This window comes from Mytilus galloprovincialis, chromosome 5 (assembly GCF_965363235.1).
Source record: "Mytilus galloprovincialis chromosome 5, xbMytGall1.hap1.1, whole genome shotgun sequence".
Taxonomy (NCBI): Eukaryota; Metazoa; Mollusca; class Bivalvia; order Mytilida; family Mytilidae; genus Mytilus; species Mytilus galloprovincialis.
In genome coordinates, this window is record NC_134842.1 from 29,495,648 (window position 1) to 29,522,703 (window position 27,056).

The following is a 27,056-nucleotide window of genomic DNA, read 5'->3' on the forward strand; positions in this document are numbered from 1 at the left end:
AAATTAAATTTTTTGGTCGTATATTGGTATCACGTTGTCGTCGTCGTCGTCGTCGTCTTGAAGTTCATTATCATGATTTAACCACATTCTTTCTGTGTCAGAAACCTATGCTGTGTCAACTATTTAATCACAATACAAATTCAGAGCTGTATCCAGTTTGAATGTTGTGTCCATACTTGCCCATCTGTTCAGGGTTCGACCTCTGCAGTCGTATAAAGCTGCGCCCTGTGGAGCATCTGGTTCATATTTTGGTTTTACAAGCTTTTTATGTTTACCATTTGTTACCCAAGGTAAAGCTAGGTTCACACTGCCGATCAGACCAACTCGATCAATCTGTATCAAGACATATTAAGCGATCGGGAGACAAGTCTGATTCAATCGACAAGAATGATCGGGGTGCTATACCTAAAGCTTGGTTCACACTGCCGATCAGATCATCTCGATCAAGCCCGATCAAGACAAATTACGTGATCGGGAGACTGGTCTGACTCAATCGACAAGGATGTTCGGGATAGTCTACCTTGCTCGTCATCGTTTCTGACTTTCTAGCCGAGAGTTTTTGACATGTCAAAAACATTCGAGTAAGGATCGAGAAGCAAGTCACTCGAGAAGAGATCGAGTAGCGGTCGAATTGATCGGGAAAGGATCGTGTACATATCGAGTTTGGTCGGAATGCAAAATAATTACCAATCAGTACTCAATCATTTCGACCGTTGCTCGACTAATGTCCGATCATTTCCAGATAAACTCGACCAATGCCCGGTCGCTTCCAGATCACTGTGACTTGTATATTTATATTATCCCAGACCAACTCGACCAATACCCGATCCCTTCGCGACCACATTCGACCATGCACTCTTCGAGCTCTACTCGGCCATACACGACGAATACATGACTATACACGATTCTTTAAAAGTGTGTGCAGATCTGATTAACTCTCATAACTATGCTTCCGCAAAAATATATTAGCAACATTATTTTTAACTGTACAAAAATTCCTCCATGTACAGCACGTGTCTGTACTTTTGCAAGGAAAGGTACAGACCTTCTAAAATTCCAACTGACCATTATTCCGTGCGTTCATCGTTTATCGTGCGTGTTGCGTGCGTGCATCGTGCGTGTATCGTGCGTGTACCAATCGTGCGTTCATCATTCATCGTTCCGTGTATTTTCCGTGTAACGTGCGTGTATCGTGTATTCTTAATCGTGTATCGTGCGTGTATCGTGCGCTCATCAATCATTCATTCTTAACCGTGTATCGTGCGTGTATCGTGCGTTCATCAATCATTCATTCTTATAACCGTGTATCGTGCGTTCGTCAATCGTGTATAATTGTGTAGATCAGATAACGTGCATTTGTGAAACGTTCATCTCTAATTGTGTAACGTTCATACATTGCGGTTTTTATATGATAGTCGGATATAGAGCTCTCCAAAGCTTATATTTTTTCTCACGGTTAAAGTATATGTATGTAAATAATTTAAATAAAATGTACAGTCATACTTACTTTCTTGTAGACACTTAATTAACTTCATCGTACATAACGTTCATACAGATTCATGACTTTTTGTGTAAATATTTTATCATCTGTAAATATTTTGTGGTTATTCGGTGAATCTTGGCTGGGACTGACACATTTTTATATAACGATACATGTTGTATGTACAAACAATAAAATGATATTGACATTTCTACGACAGAAGAGCTAAAATTGGAATTTCTATTCAACTGAGCGAAAATGGACTTAAAAATATACTGTTGGCCAACTGTTATTTGTTAAAAAAATATTCTGTCAATTAAAAACAAATGTGTTTTTGCAAAATTTAAATGTGGGGTAGCTCCACTAAAAAAATAGAAACTGGAAAGTATGAAACAAAAGTAGTCCACGAGATGACATGTCTTGTAGCTCTACTATTGAAGATGAACTTCATGTCATTCTTAAATGCCCATTATATGTAGTTTGAAGACAAATATTATACAATTTAATGAACATTTTAACCCGTGGCTATAATTATCAGATAGCGAAAGTTTTATATTTTTATTTAATAATGGCAATGTTGCTGCTATAGTCGCCAAAAACACCAACAATATTTTATTGAAAAGAAACTATACAAATCCTTGGTTGTAAATCCTAGGTAGATTATAATTCTTCGCTTGTTTGGCAAATTCCTATGCTACTAAGATATTTTCAAATATTTAAGTTTTGATAAATACCATTATAAATATCATTTTTGTCTTAGTTTCTGATGGTCACATGCACGTTATGTTATTTCATTGAAAAAATACAATATACAAGATTGTCGGGTAAATGTGGATTGCGGATTAAAATGTTAAATGTCAAATATGAATTAACAAATTAAACTGAGGCGAATTAACACGAATATGTATATTCTCTTCAACAGTGTTTGAATTCTCTTTTCTGAATTTCATTTAAGCTAAAATGTTTTGTGGAAAATTGACTAAAAATAAACATTATATGTATTTGAAGGCATTATTTTAATTAAACAAATATAAGATCACGCAAATACATCATGTATTATTTTCAATTGAGGAACTTTTAAAACTTGAAATTGGATTTACAAGTTTAAGATATAATCTTGTTTTTTTTTTGGTTTTTTTTTTTTATAAATTAATTAAATATATGGTATTATCATAACAAGTCTGTACTTGAATGGAATAAACATGGAACACTTTCACGGATTCATTTTTTATTGTGTTCATGGTTGCCTATCAATGACACCGTTTTTAATGTATGTCTAAAAGATTATTATCCGAAAAATAATTTACAATAGTACGTTGTTAATGTTGACGGGCGTATAAAAAAGCGTAGTGCGCCCGTATGTCAAAAGAAATCTGATTTGTATGTTTTTGTCGAGTCTTCGACTTCAGTCGAAAAAGCGAGACTAAGCGATACTACATTCCGTCGGCGTCTTTGAAATTTTAATGACCGTTTCTTAAACTATCCTGGATTTCTATAAAACTTGGACAGAAGCTTGTTAATAATCATAAGATAGTATCAGGAAGTTTTAAAACATTTATTAGATTCATAAACTGTCCTGGGTTTTTACCAAACTTGGACAGAAGCTTTTTTCAATCAAAAGATAGTATCAACAGGAATATTTTATTGATTTATTTCCTCATTGTTGTTGAGCATGCGATTAACAGAAAGAATAGGCGAGACACTGGGTTCCGCGGAACCTTTACGAATTTTTTTTAACAAATTGTCTGTTTAACATATTGTATGAGATAATTTATGAAATAATTACTGTGGTGTGTTCATTACTCACTGTTGAAGGCCGTGGGGTGACTTATGGTGAAAACTTCTGTGTCATTTTATTTCTTGCGATGAGTTGTTGCATCCCAAATCATACCACATCTTTTTCTTGTTATCAAAACTTCAACATGTATTTTCAAAAACTTTAAGAACGATATTGTACGAATATGTATTGAAACCTCGTAACCAGCTTGAACATGTTCATGTGTTTACAAGTATCATTTGCAAATCTATAAAACACGTATTCAAAATGGCGATTAACTGGAAACAACAAAGTATACCACAATTTGTGAAAACGCTCCACGAAGAAGTCAAGATGACGACGGACGACGACAAAGTGATACCAATATACGAACGCAAAGTTTGTATGCGGTCTTTTAAAAACCGACATTAGATCTATTACTCTGTTGACAAATTTATCATTTTTTTTTTTTCAAGAATTATTCATTTATAAGTATCCAACTTTACCGATCTTGTCGATTAAACGTTAAGACATCAGATAGGAGGATTCCCGTGTAATCAGTTATGTAATTTGACACGTGTAAGACGGTTCATTGATTGTCGGTATATCAAAGAAAAACAGGTGCGTGTCTTGATAATGTTGAATATCTTGTTTATTTATTATTACTTTTCTATAAAATTTGAAATTTATAAATTAAATATCGATATATACCATATAATATGAAAAGAAATTACATGTAACAGAATCCCATCTAGTCCTTAGTGGCATGTTATAAGTTCTTAGTGCACTAAGGACTCCTTTAGACGCACCCGTGTTTTTTTTTACCATGGGGTGTTTTTTGTTCTGTTACTGAGGAGATTTTTTGTCCTTTATGAATCCATATGACAAAGACTCCAATAAGGATAAATTTTGTTTCATAGAAAAATCGGTAGTTTTTATCCAATTTTTGTTCATTTTTATCGGATATAATAAAATACAAACAATTTATTATTAATTGAAGTTTCGTATGCATCTATCGAGACCAAGCAATTTTTGACTAGTATAAAGGGTTGCCTTTGTTTTATAGCTCAAAACGGTATTATTCGTTTTGCGTTACATTGAGTTGAATAATGAAATAATAGCTCAGCACACTTCGGCGCAGACCAGCAGACTTTGGCGCAATGGAGTGCGATGTTTTATAAAACGCGGGATATCTTAATTAAAGTCTACATATGTGCAATTATTAAGACCAGTATATTTGTTTCAATGTCAGTATATAAAGCATTTACTATAGTGTTATTGCCTATGGATGTTATAGTTCAAGTTGCTACGTTCTTATTGAGAGATCGTCCTATTTGATGTTTTGCAAGTGGAAATTATTCTTGCTTCTACATGTATCGTTACTTAATTTGTTCCTCTAATGAGATCCTCATTTACCATTATATAATCATAAGAATAGTTTGTGGACCCGTATGTATTAAGGGAATGATACTCAATCGTACGTATAAAAACAAATCTTTCGTGTATTTCCCGTTTCACAGTCCTACATGTATATTGAATTTTACTCACAACTCAGTAAGTTGATACCAGCGCGGGGTACATGTATGCTTAAATTAAACCTCTTATTCTTCGATTGCTGTCTGATTGACGAATACCCGTCATTTTATATATTTAGATTTTTTTTAATTTGTTTTTGAGGGATGCACCCATTTGCACCTTTTCATTTAAGATATATTTCCGTGACGTAACCTCGAAAGATTAGTCACACCACTAAAAACAATAAGGGAAATGAAACTTCTTCTCGCATGTTGCACTTTGGGTAATAGTTCTCTTCGACAAAATACTGCCTTGAACTCAATTTTGGTATAAATATAAAGAAGCCACAATTTGGTTCTGAAATGTATATTTTTGTAAACACCAAAAGCTAGGTAGCATATCCCTTAATTGATACAGGCTCTTAAATTCGACAATGTTAAGAGACAGTGCTAGGGCTGTTAGCAAGTCAAGGTCACTAAACTCTCATTATCCGTTTAGAGATTTTCTGAAAATACAATGGCTTTTGCCTTATTCGAAACTAAAACATTAGCAAATATAACTGGTGGCCTTCGGCTGTCAATTGTTCTTTTCGGGTTGTTGTCTCTTTGACACATTCCCGATTTTCATTCTTAGTTTTAAAATAACTAAAAATACTATTTACAATTGTCAGTTCAAAATACATTTAAGAAGTCAGTGCGATGATACATGTTATATTCTACTGAATTTACTATATCCGTTATTATTACGTAATATATATATTATATAAGGCCTGTGTCCAGGTGGAAATAACGGGCCGTAATAACAATATGTGATTTGTATGTCAGGTGAAAGTGACAACGGGTGGTAATACTAAAATGTTTATCGTCTTCCATTATACATGAGGGTGTGAATGGGGGTTTATAGAAGGAAACTTTAGACAAAAAAATAAAGAATACAAAAAATAACTAGACAAATAGAAAAGAAAATGATGAGGTACTAGAATATATGGAATAAAGATTGTTCGGCAAAAGGTAAAACGAATTATAAAACAAATTGCCTAAAAATATAGAACACAGAAATACTGAATCCCCATTCAGACCCTCATGATCTAACATTTAAAGCTTTAGGACATTCATGGGCATACGATACAGTTTTAGACCACCGACAGAGATTTTTTTTACAAAATCAATTTGTACATGTGTATATGTGCTTAAAATTATATCTTCATGTGCTAAATTTAAAAGACAACTGGGTTTGAATTATTCGACATTTACTTAATATTTCGGTTTCTTGGACATTTCTGTCCTTTGAGCAGACACCCTTAACATTTTATGTTTCAAAATATAAAGATATGCAGATTTCGGTAAAGAGATAAGGAATATCTTCGTTACAAAATTGGGTTCTTACTACATTTGTGTAACAATTCTTTGTTAATAATTGATTTTTGTTAAAAGAAATTGATTTAAGGAAAAACGGTATTTTTGTTGAATATTTATCTAGTTAAAAAAAGTCGTAATTTCTTCATAATAGTTGGAACAAAAATCTCCATACGGTATCAAGCCAAATTTCTAAAAAGAAGGGACATATGCTCTTAAGCGAATGGTTAAATCTCGAAAAAATGTTAAAATGCTAAAAGTTTTTAGAAGAAAGAGTTTAATGTCTACTATTTTAGATTAATTCTGCGAATTGTTTTTGTCTGCAAAAACATAAAACAGAGAGATAAAGAGAATCACAACTAATTGAATAAAATGGAGGATTGAAATGAAGAATGTGTCAAAGAGACAACAATCCAACCAAAAACACTGGACACTTTAAATTTGCAAAACACTCATTTGCAAATCCGCCGCCGCCTCAAACAAGAGCTACAATATCATGTATATAACCAAAATGTGCGGAATTACATGGGATTCAATAATTTCATTGGTTTTATACTGTTACTTTCATATTTATTTTGCAATTTGAATTATAAAAACATGGGATTTTCAATATCCCATGGGACAGGGCAAAATCCCATGGGATTTACCATTATCCCATGGGATTTTGGTTAAATCCCATGGGATTTTTTTTGGTCCCATGGGATTATTGTAGTCCCATGGGATATTTGTTGTCCCATGGGACAAAAAAAATCCCATGGGACTATAATTATCCCATGGGATTTTTAATATCCCATGGGACAAAATAAAATCCTATGGGATTAAAATTATAAATATATATATATATATAAATATAAAGTTATGTGTATGTTACAATGAATGCTGTTTGGTAGTAAAATGTTTTAAATGTATACGAGTTTTTTTTATAGTTTTTATATATACATATATATAATTTTTTTTAAATTTTGTCACAAACATGTTTTTTATTTGTTTATATGACAATAAAGATTATTCTTATTTTGGAATGTATATTAATAATATTTTACAGTCAAAGAATAAAGTCCTTTCACTGAAACAAAATGATGAAATTTCTAAATAAATGAAAAAATATTGTTTTGAAATCTTTGTCTTGTTTATTCTATTATGAAAAATAGAACTGAAAAAATATTTCATATTCTGACTGAATAGTTCACTCTTTTCATGAGGTAAGATTTTCTTTGTTATAGGTTCATTGCAATACTTGTATAGGCAAACGATTTGAATTATAATATATAACTTTGTGGTGTACATAATAGTATGCTTATATTTGCAAATTTATAATATAAACACTTTTTGTTAAAGTTTTTGCTTTCTTTATTCACAACTTGCTATGTACAATTATTCAGTCCACTATATAAGAGTGAATTCAATAAATAATTTCATTCACTAGAATATTCCTGCAATTCTTAGACAAAACATTTTTTCAATCTGTTCTTCAAAGATCTTCCTCTGTACATCTTTATTGAATCGAGAGATTCAAATGAGAAGACAAAGCAAGTTTATTTGGACAACAACATTCTAATATCTTGTTCATTCGTTCCATCTTTCAATTGATAATTACATTGTTGTATATATATGATCAAGTTCTTGTGCATCAATGATCGTGATGATATGACTCCTTTTTGTTTATAGTCATCATGTTGAAATTTCCTCTTTCAAATAAATGTAGGAAAAAACATGTTCCATTTCAAATTAATAAAAAAGTCGCACTATGGAGAAAAATATCAGCTTTAAGTTTTCCGTTCAGTATTGATCTGTGAATGATGACCATGAAAATCCAGATTTCTGACCTACAAATACACAAACTCAAAAATTATCAGTGAAGAGATCAATTTTTTTGCACCAAAGGGAGATAATTTGGAGCTTTTTCAATGATATATGCATTTTAAAAGTCATCTGGGGCCAAACCGAATTGATTGTTTTGAATGATTTGGTGTACCATATGATAAAGATATAAATAAATTGAGTTATGAAAAAAAATATTAAAACATTTTTCTGAAATTGTTATACCCTAGAGCCTCCTTAAATGTCATTTGATCTCTATTGGAGAAATGTCTCATTGGAAATCAGACTGCTAAGTGTTTCTTATTTTTATATCAACCAGCCATATTATACCTGTCTAATATCAGGAGCTTGTACATAGTTCAGTGGTTGATGTTGGTTCATACCCGTCATTTTTATTTTTCATAATTTTTTGTTTTTATAAATTAGTCTGGTATATTTGACGTTTGAATTGATGCTCTGTTTCAAATTTGGTTAGTGTTGACTTTTATAGATTACTATAACATGTATAGGGTATGGGTTTTCTCATTACTTACAGGTCATCAATGGCCTCTAATAAGTAATTACAATGCTTACATCCACTAAATTGAACTCTGATGGATAGTTTTCTCTTTAATCATACCACATCTTATTTTAATAAATATTTAATTATTATTCAAGGACAAAATTTTTTATAACAGCGGACTTACCATTTAGGCTTTGTTGACCTCTGTAAATTTTATTTTGTTGATAATTTCTTCTGTTTATAGTTTCCCCTTTATCTTTCATGTTCTTGCCCTACACATAAAAGGGTAAACATCATTTAATGACAAAAATAACTACTACATGTATTACATAATTAGTAGGCAACTGAAAATTTTGTCTTATTTGTATATAACATCAACTTACTCATCATTCTTGCTGTTCAATATCATGAATATTATCATTATTCTATGAATATGAGGTCACAGTAAAATTAACCTTGGCAGGCAGACATCTTTTTTTATTTGATACCTTGTAGTCATTCCATACAACAAGTAGACCTATGCTTAAAAAATCTAAGGCCAAAATTAAAAATATGTTTGTTTCCCCTCCCCCCACACGGGTCAAAAATAAGCGCCCGGGTCAAAAAATTATTTTCCACAAAAAAATCGAAATTATTTTTTTCCTGAAAATAATTTGTTTCCATTTTTGGAAAGTGCTTGAAAGCAGAAGGCTTAATAATCTAAATAAATACACTCAAATTGAGCACAAACAACTGATAAGTGGCCTGGACTGGACAAGTCAAACCATTCATGTGACCATGCTATGACAATCACATCCAGTTAAAAAAAACTAGAGGCTCTCAAGAGCCTATGTCGCTCACCTGTTAATGTGTTTACTGATGTCGGCCATCTTCGTTGGTAGGCGGGGTCATTAGACACTTTTTTTTTTAAATAGATACCCTAGTATTATGATTGTGGCCAAGTTTGGTTAAATTTGGCCAAGTAGTTTTAGAAATGATTTTTATACAAGTTACAAAAATGACGAAAAGTTGTTCAATATTGACTATAAAGGGCAATAACTCCTTAAGGGGTCCTCTAACAATTTTGATCATGCTGACTTATTTGTAGATCTTACTTTGCTGAACATTATTGCTGTCTACAGTTTATCTCTATCTATAATAGTATTCAAGATAATAACCAAAAACTGCAAAATTACCTTAAAATCACCAATTTTAGGGCAGCAACCCAACAACAGGTTGTCCAATTCAACTGAAAATTTGTGAGGGGATATATCTTATTCTGATGGACATTTAAATCTTGAAAGATTTGCCCTAAATGTCTTAGTTTCAAAGATATAAAGCAAAACCTGCATTTTACCACTATGTTCTAATTTTAGCCATGTCGGCCATTTTGTTTGGTAGGCTGGGTCAGCGGACACATTTTTTAAACTACAAACCACAATGATAATTGTGGCCAAGTTTGGTTAAATTTGGCAAAGTAGTTTCAGAGAAGAAGATTTTTAAAAAAGTTACAAAAAATGATGAAAAATTGTTAAAAATTTACTATAAAGGGCAATAACTCCTTAAGGGGTCGACTGACAATTTCGGTCATGTTGACTTATTTGTAGGTCTTACTTTGCTGAACATTATTGCTTTTACAGTTTATCTCTATCTATAATAGTATTCAAGATAATAACCAAAAACTGCAAAATTTCCTTAAAATAACCATTTCACAGGCAGCAACCCATCAACAGGTTGTCCGATTCGTCTGAAAATTTCAGGGCAGATAGATCTTGACCTGATCAACAATTTTACCCCCATGTCAGATTTGCTCTAAATGCTTTGGTTTTTGAGTTATAAGCCAAAAACTGCATTTTACCCCTATGTTCTATTTTTAGCCATGGCGGCCATCTTGGTTGGTTTGACAGGTCACGCCACACATTTTTTATAAACTAGATACCCCAAGGATGATTGTGGCCAAGTTTGGTAGAATTTGGCCAAGTAGTTTCAGCGGAGAAGATTTTTGTAAAAGTTTACGGACGACGGACGCAGGACGACAGACGACGAACGCCAAGTGATGAGAAAAGCTCACTTGACCTTTCAGGTCAGGTGAGCTAAAAAAAACCTGCCTTCCTGGTCTACAAAGGGTAGACCCGGGGGAGGGGAAACAGACATTCTTTTAAATGTGGCCTGATAAAATGACAAAACCAAGAAAACTTATCATTGACCAAAGAACAATAAAATGCGGTCATGGTTTATATATGAATCTGCCATTCAGACATGCACACCTTACAATTGTTTCATATCTACCAAATATAATCTACCTGTAACTTTAAACATATGATAAACTGACAAAACAATGCAGTGTTTCATTGACCAATGAACCATGCATGAAAATGAGGTCAAGTTCATATAAAATATGACAGACAGCTAAGTGCATCTTACAATTATTTCATTCACTAAATAAAGGGGCCTTATTGCTTACAGTATCCGGAAAATAGACCAAACCACAAAAACTAAATATTTTCAAAGTTCCTTATACCCTGCCAATTTGTTATGGTTGTGCCTGTTCCAAGTCAGGATCCGATAATTCAGTGATTGTCGTTTGTTTATGTGTAACATATCTGTTTTTCAATTTTTTTGTACATAAATTAAAGCACAATACATTTGTACATGAAACACAAAGCTCATCACTGAGATAGTAGTGTCAGATAGAGGGAGGCGCGGTCAACCAAACTCCCTATTCAATCTGAATGCAGGACAGAAAGTCACAGTCAAAAAGTCACACACTGTCACAGGACAAAAAGTCACAATTTAGTTTTGAGATTATTTTTCTTTGAACAAGAAAACACTCTTTTTGTATTTTTCTTGAAGTTTTATACATGAACATGATGTAGCAACTTTTAAATTAAAATTTATTAAAAACAAATAAATCAGTGCATTAGGTTTGCGCACATTACCATTACATTTGCACACAAAAATCATTACGTTTGTGTGCAGCTTTTGATTACATTTGCACGCATTTTTTAACATGTAAATATAAAAAAAAAGATATAGTATGATTGCCTTTTACAGCTGACTATGCGGTATGGGCTTTACCTCGGGCTTTGCTCATTGTTGAAGGCTGTTTGGTGACCTATGGTTGTTAATGTCTGTGTCATTTTGGTCTCTTGTGGACAGTTGTCTCATTGGCAATCATACCACATCTTCTTTTTTATATTACATGTATTATGAACAATTTCCTAAAATTAAAAATGAATATATGTAATAAAAAGAAGATATTTCAAAATCTTTTTTCATTTATATTCAATCAATTGTCAACAAATTGTTTGTGACTTTTCAACTTTGTTACTTTATGCCTGAGTTTGACATGTGTTTGACTTTTTGTCCTGTGACTTTTTGTCGGAATGTCCTGTGACTTTCTGTTCGTTTACCTTCCATCTAAATCAGTGAACTGAATAATTGTTTTTTGCAGAAGTCCGGGGAGTGTTAAAAAATCACATGTGCAAGTTGAGAGTCAACACTTACACAGGGACTACACAATACTTTTTCAGAATGTCAGCAAAAAAGAATCACTGGTGACAGGGGAGTGTAACCGATGAATTGATCCTGAAACAGATAAGATTTTCCCGGTACGTCTAAACACCGCTCAGGAGGACCTCCTGGGTGCACACATGCAGGACATACAAAGTGCACTCATGGCAGACCCTATATAGTCGCCGTCGTATCTGCACACATGATGGATGTATATATTCGTTATAGATCTTCATACACTTCTCATTTTAGAGTTAAATTTGCAAGCAACCTCTTAAGATTTTAAAATAATAATGCTACTAAAAATATATTATTTCCCCCAATTTTCGCAATTTTTTCGCCATATAAAATATTTAGGCGACTGTGCTTTTAGTGAATATAAACGATTACGAGGCCTCACGAATAAATATAAATATGAAATATACTGGAACATCGATTAGCATAGATCGAGCAGCAGAGTAAACTTTCACATAAATCTCGAAGTTATTTACGCCGGATAATATAGACTGTGCTCCTGAATAAAGTTGTCAAATACATTAATTTGTGTTTTTTACTTCTACAAGAAATTTGATTCAAATGCTAATTACGCACCATTTGCTGAGCAGAGAATCATTCTAAGCCAGGAACCGTCTATACTAACTGATAACAGTAAGAATAGAACTTGAAGTCTCTGTAAAAAGGCAGTCAATCCTAACAGAACTGTATTAACTTAATGATACATGTACCTCACCAAGCACCCTTGCCTTGCATACTGAGATGGCAAACTGGTGTGTGTCAGTATTTTAATATAAAACTGCGTAGGTTCATATCGTTTGATTCAACGTTTGTTTGGTTATTTTTTAAGGATCGTTGTAAAATTATATCTAAATCTTTGTTAAAATACGATTTTAAATTGTTCAATTCTTTCTATTTCATAATTTTGTCAAAGTCTACTTTTTAAAGTTTTAAATTTTACAGAAAAAATGAATATTCCATTTTGATTTGAAGAAAATCTTTTTGAACTGTCATGACATGGTGTTGCAAAGCTGATTACAGGTAACTATAACATACAGTAATTTTCCATTTCGACAGTGCGTGTATTCTCGGGTGTGTATAACGTATAGTTTTCTAGAGAACATCCTGTCTACGTGTAATACAGATTGATGACATTATACAACATTTCTTTGGTTAAATGTGATAAGGTATCTGTGTCCATTCCCTATTTCAACACCACTAATTTTTCGAAGAAAAAAAATCAAAAATTTTTTTATATGAAATTAAGAAGAAAAGTAGCAAATATAAACTTCAGTAATTGCGCATTGCGTAAACATAATTCCAATATTGCATGAACAAATCCGTGAGAAAACGTATATATACATGTATGAATAAAGATGTGTTTTAAAAGACCTATTGGCATTATTTCACACTAGGACCTAAGATAACTAGAACTAAGCAATGGTTGATCCAGAAATGTTCATAAGTGGGGACTCATTGACTGCCTTAGAGTGTTCACGTCCAGTCATGCTTCCGTGATTCCCTATATTATCTACCATTTGTTTCCAAAGATTTAGGAGGGGGCTGGTACACACATATATATATAAATATACCTTTGCGGCGGAGCCAGCCATTTGAAAAGGAGGGGGGTCTCAACCCAGGACAAAAGGGGGAGGGGGTGGTTCCAACCATATGTCCCCATTCAAATGCATTGATCGTTCAAAAAAGGGGAGGTTCCAACCCCCGAAACCCTCCCCCTGGATCCGCCACTGATACCTAGTATGCATATAATTAAGAACAGCTTTGAATATATGCATATAAAATAATGGTACGTTTAAAAACCGTTCAGGATCTCCTGGTTGCACACAGGACATTAAGTAACTTAGGACATATATATATAATAGTAAGAGTTCAGGGTATACATTCGATAACTAACATATTTTATAATTTTGTTATTTTTGTTTTGATAAAATCAGAGACATATAATACATGTATTGAGACATATATATATGTGTGTCTCTGAAAAAATCAAACCATCTTTAAAGAAGTTATTTCAGTTTGAATCGACTGTCTTTTGCATTAGAATTCCAAAACGTTAATGTTATTTACAAATGCCAAAACCTGCAAGAAAAGAAACATTTATATTCGGTGATTTTTACACTAAACGTTTTCGTAATTTGTTTTAAAAAATATTAAAAAGTACATGTACATCGTTTTTTCAAGATTTGTATAGTAACTGGTTTAATTAAGTCCCCTTGATGAAATTTAAATTGCGAGACGCTAATTAATAAACTATGATCTATCTATCGGCATGCGTCGTTATTTGGGATACGTCACGGATGACCGATGATCATATTCAATACGATATACCAATCATCATTTGAATTTGGTCAATTGATCTTTAATAATTAGGACTAATTGGTGATGGCAGAGAATAAGTCGCTGGTGATTGTTAAAAACACATAGAAGTAAACTTTGCAAAAAAAAAAGGTTTCCTCGGAAAAAATTATGAAAATATATGAATATGCTAAATATTTTTTTTCCGAAATAATAATTAAAGACGTTTAGAAATAACAAATTTTCACAGTTGGGAAATTTTCAATTCAAGTTATTTCATTTTGAAAACGTTGAGAAATATAGATCTTATTATAGACAGACAGACAGACAGAATATTTTATTATAGTGTCACATACCAATACAGAACAATATCATACATCATAATATTAGTATAAAAATACAAATAAAAATTTAAATTTATAAATAATATAAATTATATGTTAAATGTGGGCCGCTTGGAGATCAACTTGTGAAACCCTGCATAATTAGGGTTTGTCTACTTTCGTCTTTTTCAATTGCCAAACATTCTATAATCAAGGATTTGTACAAGGCCTTGTTATAATGAATATTATCGCCAGTATCACCATAATTAAATAAAGAACAGATACAATATTCGCCTAAAGAGTTTGCCATCTAACAATTCAAAATGAAATGTTGAGTCGAAACTGAGGTACCAAATCTATAAAAAGAATCACTATTTTAGTCGAAATTAAACTGTATATATTCTTTTTTTCAAAACTCCTGAAATAATTTAACATTATCTATAGAGAGCTTACATATGCAAATCTGTTTAGAAGTATGTGAGCGTAAATAAAATTTGTTTATTACCCCCCCCCCTTTTTCCTTCTATAACATTTAATTGTAAACGATTTTCGTTCTTAATTTGTGTTTGCTCATTAACTGGGGTTCATGCTGTCAAAAAACAAAAATGTCTCCTTGTGTAAAAGTTATTGATAAAAAAAAAAAATTGAAGCTTCCAGAAGAATAACGGTACGTCTAAACACCGCTTGAAGGACCTCCTGATTGCACTCATGACATACGAAGTGCACCTAGGACCCTTTATAGTCATCGCACACAGGATGGATGCATATATTCTTTATACGCTTCTTATTTTAGAGTTAAATTTGAAATCGAACTTAGATAGATATGTTACATTTGTAATTCTTAGAAAATAATAAGGGCACGTGTCACTGATTACACAACTACTGAGCCATGAATTATCCAATCAACAAAATTAATTGGATTATCTTTATTGTTGTTTTATACATTGTGTTGTTAGTACAGTGTGACCATGCGGGAAGTAATATTGTGACGTCTAGAATGAATATCACGATGTTTTAAGATTTTCGTCTTTTATTAAGATTTCGTTCCATAAATTTTTAAGATTTATTCTTAATTTTATTATCATGTCCTGGACTAGTAATTAATTCTTTGCACGAGTTTGAAAAGGGAAATAAATGTTCATACTTTAAAAGAATTTATATTAATTAAAGTTTTGTATATGGAATCCGTTCTAAACGGTAAAAGCCGTACTTTTCAAACAATCAAACTCATATACATGTAGTTAGATGTTATTTCTCATTTTTATCGAACTTGTCCAGGAATTTTATTTTTGAGTTATACGAATATTTTAAGAAATCCGTTTTTATTAAGTTTTTTTTCTCTAATTAAAGTCGTTTTGTCCAGTTTCACAAGCCTGAAACGAATTTCAATGCGAAAATAAATTCTGAAAATGAACTTGTCTCCGTTTTCGTCTCCGTTTTTTAAAAATTATGATATTTTGGGTATAATTATTTCTAAAAAAATATGTAAGTTAGATTGTAGTAGCGAGAAATTATAAAAAAGAAGATGTGGTATGATTGCTAATGAGACAACTATCCACAAAAGACCAAAATGACACAAACATTAACAAAGAAAGACTATTTCGAAGACAGTTTATTGACACGAAATCCGTTCAAACCACGACTAAGTCTTCGTGCACAGATTTCCGTTAAGGTTAAACTGAATATTGTACATAATTGTCTTCTCTTGTATAATGGTTTGTTGAGAATAAAGATATACAAATGTAATAAAATTTGATATTCAGTCAACATTGTGTTTGTTTAAAAACTTGATTTAGATAGAGAGAGAGAAAAGAATCACACTGAAAAACAAAAATCGAACTTGTTACAGAATAAAAACTATAAAATAATGTTCTTTATTCGTGAACTGCAAAACACAACAAATTAATTTACCCGTCATCATGAAAAATAAACTGAAAAAGCACATCGAATGAGATATATATTTTATTTTTTCTATATGCAAATTCATGTTAAAGGTAAAACTGAACTAAACAATACAATTCCTAAAAAACAATAAAGATAATCCAATCAATTTTGTTGATTGGATAATTCATGGCTCAGTAGTTGTGTAATCAGTGACACGTGCCCTCATTATTTTATAAGAATTAACATATCTATCTAAGTTCGATTCAGGCGCGGAATCAGAGGGGGGAGGGGGTTCCGGGGGGGGGGGGTTGGAACCCCCCCTTTTTTTGGCCGATCAATGCATTTGAATGGGGACATGTAGTTGAACCCCCCCTTTTTTTGCCCTGGGTTAGGATCCCCCCCCCCTTTTAAAATGGCTGGATCCGCCCCTGCGATTTCAACTTCTACCAAAATTTAACTCTAAAATAAGAAGCGTATAACGAATATAAACATCCATCATGTGTGCAGATATGATTACGGTAATGGGTCCTGAGTGCACTCAGGAGGTCCTGAGCGGTTGTTTAGACGTACCCGAAGAATAAATCATTTCCTGAACCTAAAATACATTTATCTGTAATTAAAGAAAATTCGCCTAAAACATTCTCTCATATAAAAATTCGCCTAAAACATTCTCTCATATATTTAAACAATTAATTGTAAAATAATTAATTCAACGTCGGACTTTCTGTCTGTTTCTTATACTTTTCTTGTTCAGTTTAGTTTATACCAGAGACACATATATGTCTCTGGTTTATACCCATAATAGATGAACGGAAATAAGTACTTTTTTTAGGAAAATTTACAACTAGATGAACGGAATTAAGTACTTTTTAGGAAAATTTACAACTCAAATTTTCAAAAACAAAATTCTACACTTTTTACCTGGATGTTTTTCTCTGTCTCGAAGCCGCAACCTTTGACCCCGTATCAAACGTAGCGACCAACACCTCACATGACGTATTCTCGATGTTGAGGTATTGACACTATACAATCACATTTATCAATATACAGCAAGTAAGTAATTTGGTGTTGAATGCCAGTAGATCAGAATTTGTTAATTGAACTTTACCTGTTTAAGGGGCACTAGCTGCCAAATTCATGTTCTTCATCGATTTTAATAAAATTCACATTAAACGTGTATATAGTGTTGAATTGTTTATTAAAATGTTGCGCACAATCTTGGCTGATATGCATAAAACCATTATATTTCATGACACTACTGCATGAAAAAGAAATTTACTTATCGTATAATACCAGAACCAGAGACATATATATTGTATCTAATATCTCTGCCAGAACTAAAAAATAAACTACAGTAAGTCCACATACACATAAGAGGGTATGTGAATTAACAGAATAGAGAACAAAGGACAAAGAAAAAAAAAGGAATAAAGAATAGTGAAAGAAAGAGAATAATGGAAAAAAGTGTAAGCTATTAAAAATATAACTAAAAAAAGAAGACAGAAAAAAAGACACCCCTCCGAGACGAGCCTTACATGCACTGTTATTACCCAAGGTTAATTTTACGGCGGCTCATTTTATTTTGGCTTAGAAATAAACATAATTGACAAGTTTCCTTCCCCTGCGTTCTCGATCCCACATGTAAATAGCACGGTGATTTTCAAAAAGACATTGATACATCATTACAACACACACTTGCCGTCAGTATTTGAATATATTGATTAAGAAGGTATAGAAGATTAATGCACGCACACTATTATCCACCACTGGCCTAAATAGTTAGTCCGCAAACAACGAGGGTAATAAAAACCCAGCACTTTGAACACAGCCACCGGCATGGTGTGAATCTGAAAGCTTCCCACTATCCATTTCTACCCATAGAAAACTTTTGCCTTTCATTTATCAAAAATGAAATATGTTGATATTAATGGTATATAAGAATTATTGGGGAATTCAAACCATTCCTATTGTAAGTGATAAAACTAAATTTATATCAGGGTGATTGAAATGAGGAAAAAAAGGGGGGATCAGGAGTTCAGGGCCCCCTGTTTGGGAAAAGAATTGGTTGATTATATATGGAATCACTGAGTCATGGCAGGAGCAGGCCCCTCTTAGGCAGTCGGTGGGCCCCACTTATGAAAAATTCTGGATCCACCACTGTGGTCAGGGTGGTCTTCAGTTGTATTATCTTTTTAAAAAAAAATTACACCTGTATAGTGTATATTCTTTAGTGTAAATCAAGGGAAAATACTGTGAACTATCTGTGCATTGGGGCTTATTAAAAGGTATTTCGGGGGGGAAGAAAGAAGGGAGGGTGAGTCCATGGGAGGTAATCCCCACCCCTTTCAATTTGAGAATATGCTATTATCTTGTAAACGGTCCAGATCCCCATCCCTAAACCATATATATTCTTGAATGGGACGATAAAACAAATCAAATGAAATTAAAAGGAGGTCTTTGGGGGTTTCACCACTCTGTTCAATTTGAGAATGTGCTATTATCTTGTGAACAATCCAGATCCCCACCCCTAAACCATATATATTCTTGTCGGGGACAATAAAATTAATAATGAAATAAAATAAAAGTGAAGTCCCACCCCCTCTAGTTTGAAAACTTGTAAACGGTCAAGATCCCCACCCCTAAACCATATTTATATATTCTTGTATAGAACAATAAAACAAATAAAAGGAAATATAGGGAGAGTCCATGGGGTTCATCCCCACCCCCACATGTTTGAGAAACTTTTAAATGGTTGAGATCCCCTGTCATCCAGTGGTTAGGTGAAAAAATTTCAGGATCCCTGATCCCCACCGTCAAACCATATATATTCTTGTATGAGACAATAAAACAAATCAAATGAATATAGGATCATCCCCTTTGTCTTGGGTTGGGAACCCCCCTTTTTAAAATGGCTGGATCCGCCCCGGCATACCATCTAGCTAGCTATAAAGGCTTTCAAAATATGAAATCAAACAAGGAAATTAACAGTGTAGGCAACTGTTTTGAATTTAAAAAAAAGTCTTTTACATATATAACAATGTTAAATTTTTTGTGCATTTATTTTTGCTTATCGTATTTTCAATAATGGACAAAATTGCATGATTGAATATTGTAATTTAAGAAAAATCAGCATACATGATATAAAATGGGAAGTGGAAACTGGGAATTTGACAAAGAGACAACAACCCAATCAAAGAGCAGACAACGGCCGAAGGTCACCTATGGGTCTTCAATGCAGTGAGAAAAATTCGGCACTGGTCTTCAGCTCATAAATATGTATCAGAAATGAAAACGAGATACAGCTTTCAGTTGTATTAATAAAAACCTCACAATAAGTTCTGAATATCAGAATATACAGTATTGCAAGATTCTCTCAAAATGTACATGTTCCAGACCATATGAGTATTTGGACCGTACGCGTACGGTCCGGACCGTATACGTATACTCGTACGGTCGGACCGTATGAGTATACGCGTACGGTCCAGTACGAGCTGACCATACAGGTTATTTGATCATATGGGTTAAATTGAAACAAGCATTTATTATAATCTTTATTTTTAGTTTTACAAATTGTTATTGATAATTTATTACAATTAGATAGATAAAATGAACAAACGAACAATTGAAATTAAGTATTTGTTTAATTTAATATCTGAATCCCATTTTGGTACTCTCGCCCAAGGTGACACAATTCAAGTAACGTACTATTTTTTACATTTTCATGTATACAGTTCATGCATGTTCCTTTGCATTTGCATTTTTTGGTAAATTTGCTAAATATTCTAAAACAATTGACCTCCAACATTATGTTTACTTCCGATATCTTCAATTTCAGTGATCATAATTCAATTAATGTATTACTGATCGACATGCTTAATACAAGAGACTAACAGATTTAATTAGCGTGAATTTGAAAAAAGTTAAAATATAAAGTTTTTGTTTCAATTACAATTGAACTTTTTTAGATTAATTTGATAGTTAAGTTATGTTGATCTGCTTTATGCATTTGTAACTAATAAACTTGACCAACTTTTTAATATTAGTCAGACCGTACGCGTACGGTCCGACCGTATGAGTATTTTGAAAAAGTACGCATACGGTCCAGACCGTACGCGTACGGTCCAAATACTCATACGGTCTGGAACATACACATAGAGCTGAAAAACTGTCAGTGACTGTAAAATTAATCATGCTAACATTAAAGTCCATGGAGTCCATCTTAATATGCATACTCTCGTACAAAGGAATATAAGTATGCAATAGACATCAAGTTTTCAAAAATAAGAGTATCTATGCCATTAATTTACGACAAGATCTTAATCAAGTAATAATTTCGGTTTGTTTAAATATTTCGGAGGTTAGTATGACCTCCTCTTTGGTGATGATGTTTTCGTTTTAAAGTTGGGAAAATTGTTTGTACATGTACCAACAAAAATAAAAACACAAAGTCAATCTAGAATTATGTTTTTATCATTTTTTTATGTTTAGGTTGTCAGCAAGATGAAAAGGACAAGTATGCAGTTCAAAATTCAAAATGTGGATAAGTTGAGGTTCTAGGTCTTACCTTTGCAGATTTTCATATTTTGCATGAATGAAATCAAAGGTTATATGATGGACAGCAGAGAAAGAAAAAAACAACTTTTCAATTATCCTGCTCCTGGATAAATGTAAAACATCTTGTTTTTCGGTAAGTTTTATGCTCTGTTTTGATAGTGTTAGTGCATTCATCTTTCCAGTCTTTCCTCTAAATTGTAAGTTTTTGGTGAGTGTTCACCATGAATTTCAGTAAGTAACTTGTGGATTTACATGTATATACTCAAAATTTAGTACTAATATTAATGGGATTTTAGCATGACATCCTGCCAAATGCTTGTTAATCATGTTTATGTTCCAGAACAAACAAGTATTTGGACTGTACGCTTGCCCAATTTTAAGAAGTTGGTCAAGTTTATTACAAACAAATGTACAGTACAGATCAACATAACTGAAAGCTTTAATAGATTAATACAAAAAGTTTAATTGCAGTTAAAATAAAAACACAGGTTTGGTCGAGCTGGTACCAGACAGTACAAATATACTTAAATGGTCTGACTGTACACATATGGTGGGACTGTAAGTTCTGGACCGTAAAAGTAACATCCGAATACTGATATGGTCTGGAACATTTATACATGTCTTAAAATTAATATCAAACACATTGGTGTTTGATAGAACTATAATGTTTTGGGATATCAAAATCAAAAATATGCCATTTTTACTTTTAATAAAGAAGAAGATTATTGATGTATGTTTAAATGTATATTAAAATGAGACAGCAAGCCAACAACACAAAAAATAAGGATAAAACATACATATTTTTTTTGTATCAATGTTATAATTTCCAATATGTTCAAGATATTTTTTCATTGAAATAAAACACAAATTGAAATCTGTCTGAACTTCAAAAGCTTAAAGAAATGTTGTTTCTGTTGTCTGCATTTTGTATAATATATTGCAAATTCTTGTGAATAATGGAATGTTATTATAGTTGTCTAAAGTTTAAAATTGATCTTTATACTGTAAATTCATAAATTATTGCGTGCATTTATTATTGCGATTCTGTCATTGTCGAGCCTGCAACTTTTGTTGCAGAAAGCTCGACATAGGGATAGCGATCCGGCGGCGGCGGCGGCTACGGCGGTTACGGCGGCGGTGTTAGCTAACTTCTTAAAAGCTTTATATTTTAGAAGTTAGAAGACCTGTATGCTTCATACTTTGTATATAGATGCCTCATGTTACGAACTTTCCGTCAGTCACATGTCCAATGTCCTTGACCTCATTTTCATGGTTCAGTGACTACTTGAAAAAAAAGTTCAGATTTTTTGTAATGTTAATTTCTCTCTTATTATAAATAATTGGATAACTATATTTGGTATGTGCGTACCTTGCAAGGTCCTCATGCCCGTCAGACAGTTTTCACTTGACCTCGACCTCATTTCATGGATCAGTGAACAAGGTTAAGTTTTGGTGGTCAAGTTCATATCTCAGATACTATAAGCAATAGGGCTAGTATATTCTGTGTATGGAAGGACTGTAAGGTGTACATGTCCAAATGGCAGGTGTCATTTGACCTTGACCTCATTTTCATGGTTCAGTGGTTACAGTTAAGTTTTTGTGTTTTGGTCTGTTTTTCTTATACTTTATGCAATAGGTCTTCTATATTTGGTGTATTGAATGATTGTAAGGTGTACATGTCTAATTGACAGGTGTCATCTGACCTTCACCTCATTTTCATGGTTCAGTGGTCAAAGTTAAGTTTTTGAGTTTTGGTCTATTTTTCAAATACTTTATGCATTAGGTCAACTATATTTGGTGTATGGAAATATTTTATGATCTATATGTCTGTTACGCAGGTTTTATATGACCTTGACCTCATTTTCACGGTCCATTGCTAAGTGTTAAGTGTTTGTGTTTTGGTCTGTTTTTCTTAATTTATAAGCAATAACTCAACTATATTTGTTGTATTGAAGAATTGTTAGCTGTACATGTCTGCCTGGCATGGGCATCTGACCTTGACCTCATTTTCATGGTTCATTGATCAATGTTTTGTTTTCTTGGTTAATGTTGAGTTTATGTGACAGTTGTAATAAAGCTTTATATTTAGGTCTATCAACATAATATCAATGATTAGTAAAGAAGGCGAGACATTTCAGCGTGTGCACTCTTGTTTTAGACTTAAATGCGATTTTAAATTTTACGATTTTGAGAAAAATCCTGTTTAATCCATATAAAATATTTCATAATGCGAGTTTAAATTATTGCGTTTACAACTCCGTTGCATTTTTCGCAATAAAAAAAAACTCGCATTAATTCCGAAATTTACAGTATATATATATATTATGTATATAACTTGGGAAAATACCCAAATGTTATAAAGAAGAATAAATTAATTGATTGTTATATGGTATTAGAATAGGAAGATGTGGTATATTGCTAATTTGACAACCCTCCATCAGAGACCAAAGGATGTAGGCCGTTAGCAACTGATGACACTGGACAACCTTTAACAATCAGTAAAATCCATATCGCATAGCTATTTTTATTGAAAAGCATATTATTGCTACATGTATGAAAACAATTTTGTATAATCCATTACTTTAGATTTTATTGGTTCTTTTTCAGAAGGATTGAAATTCACCACCTAGAATAAATGGAGAAAACATAGAAACAAGACCAGAATAAATTCAAAGACAAAAGTTGGATCAGTTATTATTTTCATCACTCAGTCAATGATTTGAACAATGTTGAAGTTCTTTTAAATTCAAAAAAATATTGAAACCACAATAATGTCAAAGTTCTGTGCTGAATGTCCAAAAAGTGGACTATACCATCAAACAATGCTGGATGATAAGAAACTATTAATGTTTTGTGTTGAGGGATATTGTGAAAAAAATAGATTTACTTAAATAGCTACTAGTATGTTAAGCCTAACAATAGAGTTTTTATTGATTTCAAATGGCAAATAATTGTGTTTCAAGAAAGTATTCTATAATTCATGAATAAACATATATTGATACTTACATTATCTGCTTTGTTGTTTAAAAGTTTAGTTTTGAACAGTTAAAGAACAATATGCTAAATTAACATTTCCCAAGAAAAAAAGATATTCAATTAAAAAGATTCATCTTATAATAATTTACTACCAAATAGAAAACATTGTAACATACACATTACTGTTTATTTATATCTATATATTTACAATTAGAATCCCATAGGATTTTAATTTGTCCCATGGGATATTAAAAATCCCATGGGATAATAAAAATCCCATGGGATTTTTTTTGTCCCATGGGACAACAAATATCCCATGGGACTACAATAATCCCATGGGACAAAAAAAAATCCCATGGGATTTAACCAAAATCCCATGGGATAATGGTAAATCCCATGGGATTTTGCCCTGTCCCATGGGATATTGAAAATCCCATGTTTTTATAATTCAAATTGCAAAATAAATATGAAAGTAACTGTAGAAAACCAATGAAATTATTGAATCCCATGTAAATCTGCACATTTTGGTTATATACATGATATTGTAGCTCTTGTTTGAGGCGGCGGCGGATTTGCAAATGAGTGTTTTGCAAATTAAAAGTGTCCAGTGTTCAAAGAGCAGAAAATGGTGCGTCTAAACACAGCTAAGGACTCCCAAGTGCACTAATATGTTATAATATGCTACTAAGGACTAAAAGAGTGATGTGCAATGTAAACAAAATTCTTATCTAGATCGAGATTGATATTTAATGCATACATTCAAATTTAATCAATAAAAGATCACTGATAATAATTGAACAATGCCTGTGCCGGTTTTCGTTAATTTTTCCGAAAATCACTGAACTATAAGACACGTGTCAAATTACATAACTGATAACACTATTACCTTAAAAAATGAACAAAATAATTATTTAGACAGGAAAATTACCCAGACATTTAGATATATTTACCATAACTATATGTTTTTAATTTTTTTTTTAAATCATTTAATATGCATCGGTTTATGATTTAATGAAAAAATATAGAAAATTGTTAAGCTGTTTTTAAGTGGGAGCTTAAATTTTGGACACCGATCGCGAGAAGACAAAAAAAAGACAAAAAAGACAAAGACGAGAAGACAAAAAAAAGACTGCCATAAACAACAGATATCGAACAGCAAACAATTATACACCAATTCATTGATATGTATGAAAGACAACGACGGACACAAAATGATTGCACTGAATAATTTCAACTACCATTGAGATAGATTTTTCAAATCTCCTTATCAAATTAGGAGAAGAAGACAAAAAAAAGACTGCCATAAACAACAGATATCGAACAGCAAACAATTATACACCAATTCATTGATATGTATGAAAGACAACGACGGACACAAAATGATTGCACTGAATAATTTCAACTACCATTGAGATAGATTTTTCAAATCTCCTTATCAAATTAGACATGCATTTAAAAAAAAACCTTGGGATATCTATTACCGTTTGGTTTCAAATTGGAATTAAAAATTGCATTTTCCCAAAGAGTTTTAGGTAAAACCCCGTGAATCTCACCTCCTAGAAATTTGAAGTGTCAAGATGTTTGAAAATATGTATGAATTTTCTTACATACTTGAAATTGTATAAGGAATATAAACACATTCAGTATGTTTACTGTACAAACAAACAACAGACACCAATTGTGTCTTATATTGTTTAAGTCATTTTTACTGAGAGCAAAATTTGATAAATTGATTATTCAGTGGTTGTTTAAACGTCCAGTGGCAAAAATTTCATGCATATTCAGGACGAAAAGTCGTTTCAGAAGTATATAATGAAGTATTTGGTATTACAAATGTTTAAATTTTCTAATTATTTAGTAAATGTCATTTTCTTAGGTAGTTCTAATTAATTTGTACGAATCAAATTTTTCTGACAAAATAATATCTTTTGCTCTCAATTAACACATACGATTCTGATAACAATGGATAATATAAGGAACTTTGTAACTTACATTAAAAAAAGAAATTATGATTGTTTAATCAGGTGTTATGTCAGTTCGCTCGTGTCAGTCGGATCACTGATTTTCGGCAATATCAAGGAAAAACCGACACGTTCTAAAGATTGTTCAACTACTCATTTATTGGTGAAATTATAACCTAATATGTCCTTTTGATAAGTATATATGTACAGAACTACAAAAATTTGCAGTGAATGTTAACATAAAAGAATCAAATAATGTCTGCTATGCTTGTAGTGAATACGAAAACAGCTTACAATGTTTTTTTTAGATATATACATATATAATCGTTTATAAAATGTATCCGTCAAAGTGAAAAAATATATAACATGAAAATAAAAATACATAGATCATTCATTTATTGCAATCAATTATATCAACATGTTAGTTGAAATAATTTCTAGAACCAGTCACTCTCTGTAGATATAATGCGTCGGACATTGCATGCATAAAATTAAAATTTAGATTTTTAACTGTATGAAATAAAATTAGTAAGGGTTTCGCGGAACACAATGTCTCGCCTTCGTTTGCCGTAAACTTGAACTCTCAGGGTGAGGCTGAACAAAATCAAGACACTATATTTTGATTGTTATGAGCTTCTGTCCAAGTTCACAAATATTTCCGGTGCCTATAAAATAGCCGACTTTAATTACGTTATTTGAATCTGAGTTGGCAAAATAGCATATTATCTATTATGCTGGTATCGGCAAAACAGCTACAAGTATTGCCTTTAATGAAAATGCATATCAATTTTAAATACTATTCTAAATAAAATAGCTTTGAGAATCGTGTAAAAAGCGTTCGTTGTTCAGTCGTCAATGAATCATTCAACGTGTGTGTATCGTGCGTGCGTGTATCGTGCGTGTATCGTGTATTTATCATTCATCGTGCATCGTGCGTGTATCGTGCGTTCATCATTCATCATTTATTTTGCGTTAATCCTCCGTGTAACGCTCATCGTGCGTGTATCGTGTATCGTGCGTGTACCGTGCGTGTATCGTGCATTCACCGTGCGTGTATCGTGCGTGCGTGTATCGTGCGTGTGGTCAGTTTGAATTTTAGAAGGTCTGTAACATCTTAAAAGAGAGAC

General features: G+C 32.4%; 2 long non-coding RNA genes across 2 annotated transcripts; one reads left to right on the top strand and one right to left on the bottom strand.

Annotated features, from left to right (window-relative positions):
* Positions 1 to 7,213: 7,213 nt before the first annotated feature.
* LOC143075567 (uncharacterized) lies at positions 7,214 to 12,142 on the bottom strand. The gene is made up of 3 exons (XR_012978348.1): positions 11,822 to 12,142; positions 8,614 to 8,701; positions 7,214 to 7,932 (listed from the first exon to the last, which is right to left on the bottom strand). It is a non-coding gene; the product is annotated as an uncharacterized LOC143075567 (long non-coding RNA).
* A 5,799-nt stretch (positions 12,143 to 17,941) lies between these two features.
* LOC143075568 (uncharacterized) lies at positions 17,942 to 23,999 on the top strand. The gene is made up of 3 exons (XR_012978349.1): positions 17,942 to 18,167; positions 20,927 to 21,125; positions 23,600 to 23,999. It is a non-coding gene; the product is annotated as an uncharacterized LOC143075568 (long non-coding RNA).
* The last annotated feature ends 3,057 nt before the right edge of the window (positions 24,000 to 27,056 follow it).